Source organism: Pelophylax lessonae (assembly GCF_965119305.1).
Source record: "Pelophylax lessonae genome assembly, chromosome: 4".
Taxonomy (NCBI): Eukaryota; Metazoa; Chordata; class Amphibia; order Anura; family Ranidae; genus Pelophylax; species Pelophylax lessonae.
This window is the reverse complement of record NC_138771.1, coordinates 142711589-142728447: the sequence shown is the minus strand read 5'-3', so window position 1 is coordinate 142728447 and position 16859 is coordinate 142711589. Positions and strand designations below refer to the sequence as shown.

At 43.2% G+C, this 16859-nt stretch overlaps 1 protein-coding gene across 1 annotated transcript in view; it reads right to left on the bottom strand.

The window, feature by feature from the left end:
• The window catches only part of SHANK3 (SH3 and multiple ankyrin repeat domains 3), a 669097-nt gene extending 655177 nt beyond the window's left edge, over positions 1-13920 (bottom strand). Inside the window, exon 1 of the mRNA XM_082255276.1 lies at positions 13838-13920. The gene's annotated coding sequence lies outside the window, so the exon portion shown is untranslated. The remainder of the gene's footprint in view (positions 1-13837) is intronic.
• Between the last annotated feature and the right edge of the window lie 2939 nt (positions 13921-16859).

The following is a 16859-nucleotide window of genomic DNA, read 5'->3' as shown; positions in this document are numbered from 1 at the left end:
TGTTTACTATGCTTCAGTTTATAAATGGGCAGAAGCCTCTGTCTCCTGTTCATTCATCTTCAGTGCAACTGAGGCTGCAGAGAAAGGGAGTGGGGGATCTTTCCTCAGTCCCTGTCTAAAAAGTGAGACTTTGGGGGGTCTGTTTGGACCTCTGATATCTCACCAAAGCCTCCCTCACCCCCACCCCCAACAGAGTTGTTAAAAAAATAAAAATTGTAATAAAAAAATTATAATAAAAAAATTGTAAAAAATTCAAACTTACGTTTCTAATCAGACTAAAAAGCCACACCCAATATCTGGCATTATTTAGCCACACCCACTGCGTACTGTGGTTATACGTGTCACAGGTCACCTTCTCCCTGTTAAGGGCCCCAGTGCATTACTTTCCCCAGGGGCCCATAATGCTGTTAGGTGGCAGTGCCCATGAGAGGCTCCTGGTACCTTTATTGGGTCGCCAGCTTTAAGTCTCCTGCCACTTTGCATGTCGCCAAGCAAGGTGCCCCTCCACGAGGCTCTGCCACATTAATGTTGCATCAAAAAGATCGCTGCTGTGTGGTGGCCATCTTTAAAGCTGAGGGTCCCATGATCCCCTAGCACCCTGGGGCCCCATGAGTTGTCAGTCCGCCCCTGCCAGGAGGTGTCATGCACCTCGCTGGACCTAACTCATAGTGTACCTTCATTTTTTAGAAAAGGAACTGAATTCCTGGAATTTAGCTTTAAAGTGGAGTGGGCCAAATGGATAAGTGTTTGAACCTCTGTTAGGTTTTTTTAAACCTGTCTGTGTCCCAGATGTCAAGGGAGCAGAGAGTGAAGGAAAAACCTTGTTGACAGCTCTCACAGAAGAAGGAGGTGAGAGGGAGTCTGCCAATGAACACATTGGTTCTAATCAGGGCCGGCCCTACCAATGGTCCCGGTGGGACCATGGGACCCAGGCGGCACAGAGAAAGGGGCGGCCCCTGGCCGCCTCTTCTCTTCTTCGGCTAGCTAAAAAAAAAAAAAAAAAAGTTCAGCGACCGGACTGACATGCACCCTGCGCATGTGCTGCCGCCGCTCGGAAAAGCCTGTAAACGTTTGGCTATTTCCGGGAATAGCCGAACATGTACGGACTTTACCGAGCGGCGGCGCATGCGCAGTGTGCATGTCAGGCCGGCCGCGGACCTTTTTTTTTGGCGCTGGGCGGCGCCATTTTTAAATCCTAATGCGCCCTTTAGGAACAGGTAAGTGAGACTGCTCCACACACAGCCACACTACCTGCCATTATGTGGGGCTTCAGGCATACTACAGAAGATGCAGCACTGCATCTCCTGTAGTATGCCCGCAGACCCGCATTCTCCTCTACCATGCCCGCAGCACTGCATTCTCTTGCACCATGCCCGCAGCCCCGTATTCTCCTGCACCATGCCCACAGCCCTGCATTCTCATGCATCATACCCGCACCCTGCATTCTCCTGTACCATGCCCGCAGCCCCGCATTCTCCTGTACCATGCCCGCAGACCCGCATTCTCCTGTACCATGCCCACAGCCCTGCATTCTCCTGTACCATGCCCACAGCCCCGCATTCTCCTGTACCATGCCCGCAGCCCCGCATTCTCCTGTACCATGCCCGCAGCCCCGCATTCTCCTGTACCATGCCCACAGCCCTGCATTCTCATGCACCATGCCCGCACCCTGCATTCTCCTGTACCATGCCCGCAGCCCCGCATTCTCCTGCACCATGCCCACAGCCCTGCATTCTCCTGTACCATGCCCGCAGCCCCGCATTCTCCTGTACCATGCCCGCAGCCCCACATTCTCCTGTACCATGCCCGCAGCCCCGCATTCTCCTGTACCATGCCCACGGCCCCACATTCTTCTGTACCATGCCCGCAGCCCCGCATTCTCCTGTACCATGCCCGCAGCCCTGCATTCTCCTGTAACATGTCCGCATCCCTGCATTCTCCTGTACCATGTCCGCAGCCCTGCATTCTCCTGTACCATGCCCGCAGCCCTGCATTCTCCTGTACCATGCCCACAGCCCTGTTTTCTCCTGTACCATGCCTACAGACCTGCATTCTTCTGTATTATGCCCGCAGCACTGCATTCTCCTGTACCATGCCCGCAGCCCTACATTCTCCGGTACCATGCCCGCAGCCCTACATTCTCCTGTACCATGTCCGCAGCCCTGCATTCTCCTGTACCATGCCTGCAGCCCTACATTCTCCTGTACCATGTCCGCAGCACGGCCTTCTCCCGTACCATGCCCACAGCCCTACATTCTCCTGTACCATGTCCGCAGCACTGCATTCTCCTGTACCATGCCGCAGCACTGCATTCTCCTGTACCATGCTCGCAGCCCTGCAGGGCACTGTGGCACTATAGACAGTAGAAAGCCTGGTGCACTCATCTGCCCAGTGTCTACTGCTCTGTCCTTCTCTTGCTGTCACTCCGTACACACTCACACTCCTCTGACTGCTTTCATAGTCCTATAGAATGTGGGGGTCTCTTGGAGGGCATGCATTTTTTTTTTTTGGGGGGGGGGGCAGCATTTCATTCTTGGACCCAGGCAGCACAATGTCTTGGGCCAGCCCTGGTTCTAATGACAACTGCCAAAGGCTGTTTTTTCCTGTCTGTGGGGACATTTCTGACACAAACAGCAATAAAACCAATGAAAGAGATTTCCTGGTCCTAAACATTTAAGCACATGTGGATGGATTCCTCGGCAAGCCAGTGATGGGCTTGTGCAGTGATACATGATGTCTCTGAGCAGCACATCTATCTAGCTGTCTGGTTTAGGATATCAGACAACTAGCAGTCCTTCCAGCTTCAAAGAAGAAGGTATAGATAAGATATGGTGTACTTAGAAATCCAAACAAACCCTTCATTATAAACCACAGAAAATGTTTTGTTTAGACTAAAATTCTTTTGTAATATTCAAAAAATGATTGTGCCAGGTCATACAGAAATTAGGCTTTTTATTTTATTATTATGCCTAATTGTTTTCCTTTATTTTGTCATTCTTTTGCCATTGCAAAACAGAGTCCTGCTTGGTATTGGTCAGCAAAGTGTAGAAAGGAAAGGATGCAAGCCCCCCTCTTCCCTTCCAGCAACTGCTATGTAAGAAATGCAGTTATTCATATACTGTAGATGCTGGCTGCATTAAGGAAGACGCATTACGTAGAGCGAAACAAATTATTTGATAGGCAAAAGTATGGACAAAACAACTATGGCGCTATGCACCTTTGTGCTACAATTTACTAGATATAAAATGGGAAAAACATTTTTTGCTGAGTCTGCAGTTTAAGTAATTTTGGTGGTATGACATTAGTTTAAGGGAAAAAAAAAGATAAATATATTAACCAGTATCAATATTGTTTTTCAAGGATAGCTCTAAGGGATTAAGAACTACACTACATATGCTATGCTATACTACAGCTGTGTCTCCTTCATAATGATGTTAAAGATGAATTCCACCCCCCCCCTCCCCCCCATAATTTTTTTTCCTCCCCTGCTTAGATACTTTTTAGATACTTTTACAGTTAGATACTCACCCACACAGCAGATCCAGCATTGTCCTGCTGAGATCCTCTTCTCTAAAGCCGTGGGGCTTTTTTCCTCTGTGATATCATTGAGAGGCTGTGCCAGCTCTTACGAGTTCTGTCATGCCGCTAGGTCTGCCCCCCTCCTCTGTTAGTGAATGGGGTGACTTGTTGCCTCCTCACTGCCTTCTTTGACCCTAAAATGCCAATCTACCATGTTGCAGCCATGTTGCATTTACTTGAATGGTTCACGCTTGTGCCTGCCGAAAACAACATGGCAAGTTAAAATTGCTACACTGCGAACAATCATATCTATGGCATTTTGAACTCACCCCTTTAGCCTGCTAGTAAATTTGGAGAAGGGCTATTGCGAAAGGGTGGAAAATCCTCAAAACAGCCTTCAAATGGCCGCCAGTTTGGACTAAACATTAACAGACAGGGGAAGTATAGCATATTTTAAAGGGTCAGTTCACTGACCTATCCACATCCTCGTAATATATCTCAGATATTTGGGTGAAGAAACTTCAGCATCTGTGCTCCAAGCTCTGCCTACCCAACTCTAAGGCACTTTTACTGCATGGTTCTCTAGCTTACATTACACAGAATGTAGGAAACTCTATAACAGTGGTCTCCAAACTGTTGCCCAGGGGCCAAATGTGGCCCTTTGCTTGCCTTCATCTGGCCCTTGAGGCACTATTCCTTTCCCTCACACTAACAATAGAGCACTATTCCTCCCACTGGTTCAGATGGGGCACTATTTCTCCAACGGACACCAATGATGGGGCACTATTCCTCCCCCTAATACCAAAGACAGGGCATTGTTTACACCTAATATATAAAAAAATGTTGCACTATATAATGTGACAGAAATCAATAACTAATCATTATGAATAAATGTCCAAATTATGAAAATAGACCATAATGTGAAAAAAATGGTGCTGCAGTCAGAGACAGATAAGAAGATGAAGGAGAAACTTCCAGAGAGATCGGTCACCGATTGGTAGGAATCAGAGACTCTACACGTAGTGAGTAAAGGTGGACTTGGAGGTTTACGTGGTGTTAACTAACCCTTGGATCCATATAACTCAGGATGTTTCTGATCCCAGAGGCCCCTGCTGGGTTATGCCACAAGTGTTGATGACCTTGTAGGTCACAATTTTCTGGTAAGAGGCCATTTAGCTTGGTGGAGGAATGACTTTTTGTGGTGAAGGTTTTTTATCACAGAAAAATTACACAGCTGCACAGCTGCTTCGCGGCTAATTTACCTGTTTGGACCTAGTCACTGGTGTTTTTCATTTAATCACCTTTATGGACTTTTTTTCACATTATGGTCTATTTTCATAATTTGGACATTTATTATTGTTAATTAGCTATTGACCTCTGTCACATTATATAACGCAACTTTTTTGATATTTAAGTGTTCTTGCCTATGGCAAGTACACTTAATATTCTTACACATATATATTATTCTTATTATACTGAAAACCTATTGGAAAATTGGCACCCTAACTCCTCCCACAGTTTTTACACTACATAGACAAGAAATATACCAAAACGATCCCAATTGCGTTGCTATTACTTTTAGGAAGGTTTCGCCGAACGTTTGGCAAAATTGGCCGAAATTGGCCCCATAGGAATCAAAACTAGAGTGGAGATGAAGATTCCGAGAGGGGAAGCGAAGAAATCTTCAATTTCCAAACTGCTGCCACTCCCTTATTTTTAAGGCCACCTACACAAATATTACATTAACATGTTCAGGAATGAATGACGGAATATTCTAAACTAGTGTGGTGGCGGCAAGAACACTTCCCACAATTTCCCCGGAAATTGTTTGTTCTTTAGTTTGGTTTGTTATTGTGTTTTTCTTGCACCTAAGTTGCTGCCTTTTTATTTTATTTTTGATGTAAGCGCAGATTTTTTTCCTTGGTTTTACATTGTTTACACCTACTATTGCCAGGACATTTCTACTTACCCACATGGAAGAAAAATATATTTTAAAAAAACATTCTTAATTCCCCCCCCCCCCAAATATATTGGAAGTATATTTGAAATGCTACAATTTTGGCCATATTCAATATATTTCAAAAAATTTTTCGCTAAATATATTGGAAATATATTTTTCTTCCATATGGGTACACTGGCCACACTCCGGCCCCCCTAAAATCTGAAGAGCAGTAAACTGGCCCTTTGATTAGAAAGTTTGGAGATCCCTGCTCTATGTTATAAAAGAAAAATTGGAGTTAACCAACCAGAGTCTTCTAAAAACAGAAATATCAGCATTGGGAGCCTTGACCTTTGAACATTCGTCAAGATGTGGCTCACATCTTAGTCTGGTTGAAAAAAAGACACAAGTGCATCTAGTTCAAGCAATAATTCAATCTAAAATGCAACAGATTCTTACAGCTTTGTTGCATTTACTTTCATACACAGCATACAATGAAAAGACTGTTTTATTACCTTCCTAGCGGTATTCCCGAGTGTGGCTCGGGGTTAAATTTCAGTGCCAAAAGCGGTAACCCCCGAGCCACACTCGGGGCACCGCTAGGAAGATCGCTGGATCCTGGTAGAGGGGTTACTCTTCCTCCCGATGCTCTCTGTGCCCCGGCTTCCGTCTCCTGCGACGTGACGTTCGCAGGGGGGTGGAACCGGCGGCAAATTCAAATGTAAAACACACCAAACACACTGATACAATGCAAAATAAAATAAATTCACATTCGATTGCCCCCCAGTGCCCTTTCCTGCAGTTTTACTGTACTTTTTATGTATATATATATATATATATATATATATATACATACATATATATATATATATATATATATATATATATATATATATATATACGTATATATATATATATATATATATATACGTATATATATATATATATATATATATACGTATATATATATATATATACATATATATACACAGTATATATATATATATATATATATATATATATATATATATATATATATATATATACACACAGTATATATATATATATATATATATATATATATATATATATATATATATATATATATATATATATATGTACATACATACATGCTTTAACTTATTTATAGTTTTTTATTATATTATAATTTATGATTTTGTGTTTCAAACTTTATCATACCCAAGATGTTATAAAAAATAACGCACAGTAAAAAAAATCATATGTAAATAGTTGTTTTTGGCTGCTCATTCTTAAGAACTACATGCAAAATAATGGTACTGCTTTCAGCACCTAAAATCTGAAAGAATCATACCGCCAGGGAGGTTAAGAAAAATGTACTATTAGTAAAATATTATTGTGCTGATGGCCATGAATACACAGAAATCTCACCTAGCACAATGGATAGTATGGTACAATTAGACCAACTTGGGCGCTGCGGGGCCAGTTGAAAATGTATTTCCAATCTGATTGATCGATGAATGATGTTTATGTCTAGAATAAAGTGTGTTCCTTTTTCTAATAAAAAATAAAATGGGGAATGACTGGCAATCAGTGACAGAGAGATTTTCTAATAAAGATGGCTTCACACTAATTACAGCCCGATTGTTGCATGCAGCTTGATTATATTGGGCCATGTGTGGCCAGCCTGAGTATTTTGAACAGAGAAAGCATAGCTTGCCTGAGAACACAATTATCTTAAAGGTGTTACAGTAATTGCTAGTTTCACTGCTAAAATAGATTACCGTTTCAAACCAGGAGGCATTTTATTTATAAACAGTGCTGATGAATCTAAGCAATTACTACATAATGAAAAAATAACAATTCAATGGCTAAGTGTTATTTTTAGGATAGCAAGATCTGACAAGCAGGGGAAAATATGAAAACACACTTGTTTCTTTGTGAAATTCCAACTGTCTGTAGTCACCCTGATGGACATCCTGTGTATTGTGTATGGAGTCTAGGGGGAATCCTCATGACATGCTCATCAGAACTCCTGATCTGCATTCCTGTTCTAGACCATTGGCTCAGAAAACAATGATAGCAGAGGATCTGAATGACAGTCAAACAACTAAGATCTAGGAAGGAGAAATCAGCAATGACGGTCTTTCTCAACCTTCTTACCACTAAGGAACCCTTGAAATAATATTACCATTCCGGTGGACTCCTGATAAAAATTATTATACCTACAGCTCACAGTACGTTAACATAATGAGTAAACTGAACAAAGTTTTACATACACTATATTACCAAAAAGTTTGGGACGTCTGCCTTTACAAGCACATGAATTTTAATGGCACCCCAGTCTTGGTCCGTAGGGTTCAATATTGAGTTGGTCCACCTTTTGCAGCTATAACAGCTTCAACTCTTCTGGAAATGCTGCCTACAAGGTTTAGGAGTGTGTCTATGTGGATGTTTGACCATTCTTCCAAAAGCGCATTTGTGAGGTCATGCACTGATGTTGGACGAGAAAACATGGCTCGCAGTCTCCACTCTAATTCATCCCAAAGGTGTTCTATTGGGTTGAGGTCATTACTCTGTGCAGGCCAGTCAAGTGTCTCCACCCCATCATCCATGTCTTTATGGACCTTGCTTTCTGCACTGGTGTGCAGTCATGTTGATACAGAAATGGGCCATCCCCAAACTGTTCCCACAAAGTTAGGAGCATGAAATTGTCCAAAACGTTTTGGTATGCTGACACCTTAAGAGTTCCCTTTACTGAAACTAAGGAGTCATGCCCAACCCCTGAAAGACAACTGATTAGGACCAGTGCACAAAGCAAGGTCCATAAAGACATGGATGAGTACGTTTGGGGTGGAGGAACTTGACTGGCCTCAACCCGATAAAACATCTTTCAGATGATTTAGAGTGGAGACTGCGAGCCAGGCCTTCTGGTCCACATCAGTGCCTGACCTCACAAATGTGCTTCTGGAAGAATGGTCAAATATTCCTAAAGACACACTCCTCCTAAGACAAGCACCCCCCATGTTGAGGGCATGTGGCCTTGTATGGTGCCGGAGGGGGGGGGGGCGGGGGGATGAGTAAGTGGCCTTTCCTGACCTGCCATGCTGAATGCTCGGATAAGAGTCTGGTATGGATTTGGGGGGGGCCATGCCTTTTTTTTTTTTAATTTGGCGTGAGGTTCCCCTTAAAATCTATACCAGACCCAAAGGGCCACACCACACTGTTTTTCTATTTTTTATTTTCAGCTGTCAGCAGGGAAGCTCGTTGACAGCTGATGACTAATCAGTTCTTAAGGACAGCAAGCTTACACTGCGTCCTGATTGGGCAAAGCTTTGCCCAAATTAGGGTGCAGAATGCAGTGTGCAACGTGCAGTGCATTGCAGGATGTTTGGCGGGGTGAACACCCAGTGAACACCCTGAAAATTCAGGTGTTCAGCGAACAGTCATAGGCAAATGTTTGGCCTGAACTTATGCTTGGGCCGAACCGTTCGCCCAACACTAGTGATCACTTATAAAAAAAAGGGGAAAAAAGGTATTGATAATGTTTTTTAATATCTATAAACAAATGTTTTGCCTTTCATTTCTATTTTGAACTGAGAGCCGGTTCACATAGGCGCGACCCGACTTGCCGGGGCGACCTGTGAAGTCGCGGTGCGCAGCTCGCACCGCGACCTTGGAGCGGCATGCACGGACTTCATATTATTGAAGTCAATGCAGGTCGCTCCAAAGTAGCTCAGGACCCTTTTTCTAAGTCGGAGCGACTTGTGTCGCTCCTATTAGAACGGGTCCTGTGCTAATCTATGGCAGGCGACCCGCGGCGACTTGTCAGGCGACCAGGTCGCCTGACAAGTCGCCCAAGTGTGAACTGGCTCTAAATGGATTGTTTTACAAGCTGATCGTTTACAATCACTTTAAATTAAATGAATAATAATATTAACAACAACAACACAAAATGTAGATAGGAAAATGTATGGTGTGCCCTAACGTTAGAAGTCAATGTAGATCCAACTCCCTTTGTTGGTGGTAATTTTTCATTGCTCACTGCTCAAGGAACCCCTAGAATTATCAGGAGGAACCCTGGATGAGAAAGTGTGGTCTACATACTGTATATCTCCCAGTACAAGCCTCCTAATAACAGTAATAGTGAATGGAAAATGTCCCTCTTGCATTGGTGAGATGATCAGTTTAGGTAGGAGATCAATTCTTCATTGATTACTGCTCAATGACTTAGCAATCTTAGGAGGAACCTTGGTTAAGGCTGGTCAACATATATCTCCCAGTACAGGCCAACAAAAACATAAACACAAGCATATGAGTCATGATGGAGTATCTGTGCTCATTTATTGTTACTGCCTTATCCATACTATTTGCAGCTAATGCAACATTTTTTAGAAACAAGGCTTTTTGAAGTTGTCTTTTTTTTTTTTTAAATTAAATTAAATGTAGACCTATAGATGCCTGACAAGAGAGGCAGAATTTTACAGGATAGAAGTATATGAGTAGTTGCATTACTACTTGTACTGAAAATGCACAAAATAAAAAGAACACAGTGTTTCTTATAAAAATTCCCCCAGAATAAATCCATGAGATATATGCAGTAAGACAAAGGGAATTATATAAGCTCAACAGCAATTGTACACCATGTCACCAGCTTCAGATCTTAACTACTTCAATACATTGTACTTTCACCACCTTCCTGCCCAGGCCAATTTTGAGCTTTCAGCGCTGTCACATTTTGAATGACAATTGCGCGGTCATGCTACACTGTACCCATATTAAATCTTTTATCATTTTTTTCACACAAATATAGCTTTCTTTTGGTGGTATTTAATCACCTCTGGGTTTTTATTTCTTACAAAAAAAAAAAAAGAAAAGAAAAAAAGTTTTTCTTATTTTCAGTGAGTAAGTTTTGAAAATAAGTAATTTTCTCCATCACTGATGTGCACTGATGAGGCGGCATTGATGGACACTGATGAGGTGGCACTTATGGGCACTGATGAGGTGGCACTGATGAGGAGATACTAATATTCTGCACTGATGGGCACTGATAGGTGGCACTGATATGTGGCAATGATGAGCACTGATAGGCTGCACTGATGAGCACTGATAGGTGGCACTGGTGGGCACTGAAAGGTGGCACTGATGGGCACTGACAGGAAGCACTGATGGGCACTGACGGGCTGCAATGATGGGCACTGATGGGCAGCACTGATGGGTGGCACTGATGAGCACTGACAGGTGGCACTGATGGGCACTGACGGACAGCACTGATGGACACTGATGGGCAGCACAGATGAGCAGGCACTGACTGGCAAAACTATGGGCACTGATTGTGGGCACTGTGGGCACTGAATGCGGGCACTGATGGTGGGCACTGTGGGCACTGTTTTTGAGCTTTTCTGTAATCAGGGCACTGATGATCAGTGCCCTGATTACATTTTCTAGGTTCCCCTTTGAGGAGGAGCCGCTGATTGGCTCTCCTCGCCACACACTCTGACAGTGTGAGGCGAGGAGAGCCAATAAACGGCAATTCCTCATTTACATGGACACAGCCGATCACATGGGTAAACAGCCAAATCATTCGCTCTTTACCAAGATTGGGGTCGCGCTGTGTCCTAGCAACACTGCGCGGCCACGAACGCCGCACTGCGTGCCCCCGCGGGCGTGTGAGAGAGGATGTTCTGGTGCGCCATCATATGACAGCGTCCCAGAACAATAGCCGTACCGTCCTGCCATCATTTGACGGTAGGCGGGCGGGAAGTGGCTAAAGTGGACCCTTTGGAGAAAACTGAAAATACATTTACCTGATACCCTGGTTTTTACCTTTAGTTCCTAGGTGAGAATAATCAAGCCCTTCTGCCTTGTCCAGAGAAAGCTAAGGATCCCAAATCTTATGACACAAAGCTCTTGGATATTGCTGGTGTTTCTTCTCAATGGAGTTCTAAAAAATAAGCGGAGCTTGCATTTTTTATTTTTTTTGCAAGGTCTGCTTTAACTGGGCTGTTTTTTTTTTTTTTAAGATGGAAAGAATCACACTGCTGAATTATTAATTCTGAAATAACTGTACATGTTGGAACTTAATAAAACACCACAGATACAGAACATACCATCAATGTCTTTTTTTTGTTTTAGGAGGAGTGAAGAAGGATTAGAACCCCCAATAAAAACCCAGGTTTTAATTGCTCCACGCTATGTAGAGTCACCCTTTCTGTTTGTCCTGGCCATTTTCATTGGAACAAAAAATGATGGGAAGTCTAAACTATTGCAGTTGTCACCAAGGAATAGAGGGGCACCTGTTCTGTTGACAACTGTGTAAGAGGGGAACTCACTTTCTAAAGATTTCCTTTTAATTCCTGTTTTGTCTCTAGAGTAGGAAATTAAATCATTTGTTACCCCAACATTTCATATTCATATTCCTGATATGTGGCTGCTGTACCATGTACTTGTATGAGAAAGTATCTTTTTCTCTTTGTGTTGCTTCCTTTATGTGAAATCCCTGGTGTTCCTTCTAGTCCCTTTGCTTTCCTATTAAAAACTGACCACACTAAGCAAGAGAGCATCCTGTGGTCAGTTCTCTAGCTATGCTGGGACCTCAGTGTGCTTTTCTCCAATACTCAGACTTGTCCTGACACGCACCCCCCCCCCCCTGCTTAGCCATTCACTGGCAAGATCAGTGTACTGCTGCTTCTCCTCCCCCCAGCTCTTATGTAGCTAAGAACAGAGGGAACAGAGGGAACTTGCCGGTGCCGTACCTTCAGAACGCTGTGCCAGAGCCTAGGGCACCCGTGTGCATGCATAGGGGTGATGTCATCGCAGCCATTCATACAGACGGGGCCCACAAACCCGGAAGGAAGACCGGGTGAAGATGGTGGCACCGGGGATCTGTGACAGTGCTGCACGGGAGGGATTCGCTTTACAGGTAAGTCTGTCATTGTGTGCTAGTATGTGATGCATACTAGTACATTATAACTTACCCCTGCAGGGGGTCCACTTAATTTTTATTTCAGTTTACTACCGCTTTAAGGGTCTTACAAACCAGATGGTAGACTGGTTTTTGAATTTCATATCATATGAAATTTCATGCAAATGATTCTAGAAGTATACTATTTCAAGCTATGCTCTGTGAGACCTTTCAGGACTACTATATTGGATGTGGACTTTCAATTGTTTTATGCCATTTATGATTTAAGCACTACACCTTTATCCCTTTATGTTTGTTATATTGTCTATTTTGCAATATTGGGTCAGTAGCTAGAGATACTACTTGATTTTAACTGTATTAGGCGCAGAAGATATTTAATAGGACTCTAGAAGTATAGGCCTCAAGCTATAGGCAGAATCTAAAGGTAATGAAATAGAAAATCAAAATCCCAAACAGTACTGATCTTCAGTGGATTTTAAGATTTCATCATATGGCCTCACACAAGCAAATTTCTGCTAATGCCCTAATCAAAAACAAGTATTTAGTGAGTAAAAAAAGATATTATTCAACCTATCATGACTTTCAAAATCTGTTATGAGGCTCAGTTTTACCAGAGTGACTCTACAACAGGTATGTAATAATTCACAACACAAAAAACACAATTCATAAAAACATGCAAACTATGGCACACACAACACAATTCAAACCAGGCTTTAACATCGTTGTTCTAAAACTGTATTAGAGGCAATAATCACGATAATAAGCAGCCATGTCTAAGCACTCCACATTCAAAGTACTATAGGTAGAGAGCCATGGCTTGACTTAGAGCACTGAGCCTGGCCTGGCCTAGGGAGTATATAAGAAATCAACATCTACTTCAATCCAGACAAAAACTACTACAAATGTGCTGTAATATAGTCCACCTCTATATATTATTTTTAGTATTATCATTTTTTTATATAAAATTGATATAGTATCAGCAATTTGCACAGAATTTTACAAAATAAAGAGAAAGTACAGTTACAATACAATTCCATACAAAAGTTTTAGGAGGGCCCTGCTTCTTAGAGCCTAAAATCTAAAGGGTGAGGCAAGTGATACAAAAGGTAATAATTGAGGGGGGGTGAGTTAATTGAGAATGTAATATTCCAGTTGTTAGGTAGAGGGGGGATACATTTCCAAAAGAGATGAGGATATATACAATGGTTTGTGCTAATCATAATGTATAGCCATATTCTAGGATTCAAGAGGAAAAATAAAAACAAATCCTAAAAGACTTTCCAAAATCATTTGTGGTCCACATAGCGTTTCTGGGCATTTTTTTTTTAGCTACAGAAAGTTTAACCAATAAAAGCAATCTTTAAATAAGTCTCCTTGCACAAACGCCAGCCATTGTACCTCACAGAACAATGCCCATTCCGATACCATGCCAATCCAAAGTTTTTGTATAAAGTAATCCTATCACACATCCTCACCTTACATCCCTGGGTAGCAGCTCTGAAGGTGCGTGTATAATTCAGCTCCAGCTGTGAGTGAATGTATGTACTGTACTTGGGTAGGACGATGAATGTGTTGTTCACAGATATGCTGAGACACAAGAGTGGATTTACAAAGCAATGTAAGAGAGAGGTGTTTGGCCTCCCCACATTTCCTCTGTAGGAAGTAGCTGTTCTTCCTGTTTCCCGGAGATGATTCCACACACCATTGTTGTGTATCCGACAACTTGTGTATGTGGCTGGGTGTGTCTATACAGAGGGCTCATGCTGTACTCTATTTGTGTTGTATGTGGAACACAAAATTCTGCATCCACATTGTACTGCAGTACATACTGCCAACAACAAACAAAATCTAAAAACATGAATCATAGGAATATAAGTGTAATATAATTGTATTCCATTTACTATACATTGGGGATTTTTAAATTATATTTTTATTTATTTTTAAAATGCAAAAAAATAATATATATATTATATAAATAATATGTATATATATATATATATATATATATATATATATATATATACATATAAATATATATATACGTATCTATATATATATATATATATATATATATATATATATATATATATATATATATATATATATATATATAAAAAAAAGGAAAATAGCGAATACAATAGTCCCTTAAACAAAAAAAACAAAACAAAAAAAAAACAGTGTTAGTGCATCTATAAAACAGATTTTTTTTTCCATTTATTTTTTAGTTAAATTAATTAATTCATAAACAATAATAAATGCACTAGTAATATGCATATACCTTGGGCTTCAATTTTACAGCACTTAGATGGCACAAGACATTGTTAAGTGTATCTTCACATAAAACACAAAGTTAATATATTTAGATTAACAGTCCTTAGATGTGGTGGCCATATTATTATTTTTTCCCCACCTAGTGATCCTGCCAGTAATATAGTTCCTGTTCTAGATGACAATGCTTACTCTCCCTCTACTCTTCTCCTTAACATAAGTGGGAGGTGTTCTGTAATCCATGGAGGTTAAATAGGTAGGGCTGACAACACTTTGTAGGATTGCTGTGCAGCACAGGCTGGGCACACAGGAAGTTATTACAAATACAATACCAGTGTGTGGCACCCTAAAATTGTGAAAATCTTGAAAAAAATGTGGCTGCCCCTTTATAGGTAAACCAAACACCTTAATTATGCCAAATAAAAAATGTAAAGATGGCAATAGTGTCACTAGGGGGATGCGTACCACACCCAGGTGACACCCGCCAGAGGGGGTGACACCCAGGGCCAGCGCTACCACTAGGCGAACTAGGCAGCCACCTAGGGCGCACTGCTGCCTAGAGCACAGCCATGGACTGTCACCTCCTCATCTCTGTTGGATGTCACCTCTGGAGCCGCCGTCTGTGTGGCCAGTCTGCAGGAGTGTACCACAGGTCCAGAGGAGAGGAGAGGGAATGTCCACTACGGGGGAATCATGCAGGGGTGCGGGGTGGGAACTATCATATGCGGTACATTGACAGATCCCTCCTCTGGCTCCCCCAGCTGCAGAGCTGTTCAGCGAATTAGGTCTCTGATTGATGTCGAGGGGGTGTGGCCAGCCAAGGGGTGATCCCGCCTGTCACTGGAGGGCAGGGGGCGGTGATGATTGCGCGGTTCTTCTGGGGCAGAGAGCGACATAGAGGTAAAACAAAAAAGTCTCTAAAAATGCAGTTTTTTGTTTTTTCTTTTTTGTTAATGCAGCCACTAAACTGTGAGAAATTGGGTTGAAATCTGCTCTGCCCAATTTGTTACAGTCAGGAGGACAGTGCTACATGAGAAACCAGATACCATCTTGATCTTTGTCAGCTTTTTTACTTCTATCTTTAGACTTTTAAGTAGATGTAAAAAAGTGCTGTTAACTGATTACATCAAGATAGCATAGGGTTTTTCATGTAGCACTGTCCTGATATACCTGAAATACAATTTCTCACAGTCCTCTGCCCTGCTCTCACCCAGTCCTCTGTGTGCACCCAGTCCTCTGCTCTGCTCTCACCCAGTCCTCTGTGTGCACCCAGTCCTCTTCCTTGCTCTCACCCAGTCCTCTGCCCTGTTCTCACCCAGTCCTCTGCGATCAACCACTCCTCCTCCCTACTCTCACCCAGTCCTCTGCCCTGCTGCCACCCAGTCCTCTATGTGCACCCAGTCCTCTGCTCTGCTCTCACCCAGTCCTCTGTGTGCACCCAGTCCACTGCTCTGCTCTCACCCAGTCCTCTGTGTGCACCCAGTACTCTGCCTTGCTCTCACCCAGTTCTCTGCGTTCACCCAGTCCTCTGCCTAGCTCTCACCCAGTCCTCTGCAGTCACCCAGTCCTCTGCCCTGTTCTCACCCAGTCCTCTGCAGTCACCCAGTCCTCTGCCCTGTTCTCACCCAGTCCTCTGCGGTCACCCACTCCTCTGCCCTGCTCTCACCCAGTCCTCTGCCCTGCTCTCACCCAGTCCTCTGTGTGCACCCAGTCCTCTGCTTTGCTCTCACCCAGTCCTCTGCGGTCACCCAGTCCTCTGCCTTGCTCTCACCCAGTCCTCTGCGGTCACCCAGTCCTCTGCCCTGTTCTCACCCAGTCATCTGCTGTCACCCACTCCTCTGCCCTGCTCTCACCCAGTCCTCTGTGTGCACCCAGTCCTCAGTCCTGCTCTCACCCAGTCCTCTGTGTACACCCAGTCCTCTGCTCTGCTCTCACCCAGTCCTCTGCGTGCACTCAGTCCTCTGCCCTGCTCTCACCCAGTCCTCTGCCCTGATGTCACTCAATCCTCTGCTGTCACCCAGTCCTCTGCCCTGCTGTCACTCAATCCTCTGTTGTCACCCAGCCCTCTGCCCTACTGTCACTAAATCCTCTGCTGTCACCCAGTCCTCTGCTGTCACCCAGTCCTCTGCCCTGCTGTCACCCAGTCCTCTGCCCTGCTGTCACCCAGTCCTTTGCCCTGCTTTCACTCAATCTTCGGCTGTCACCCAGTCCTCTGCCCTGCTGTCACTC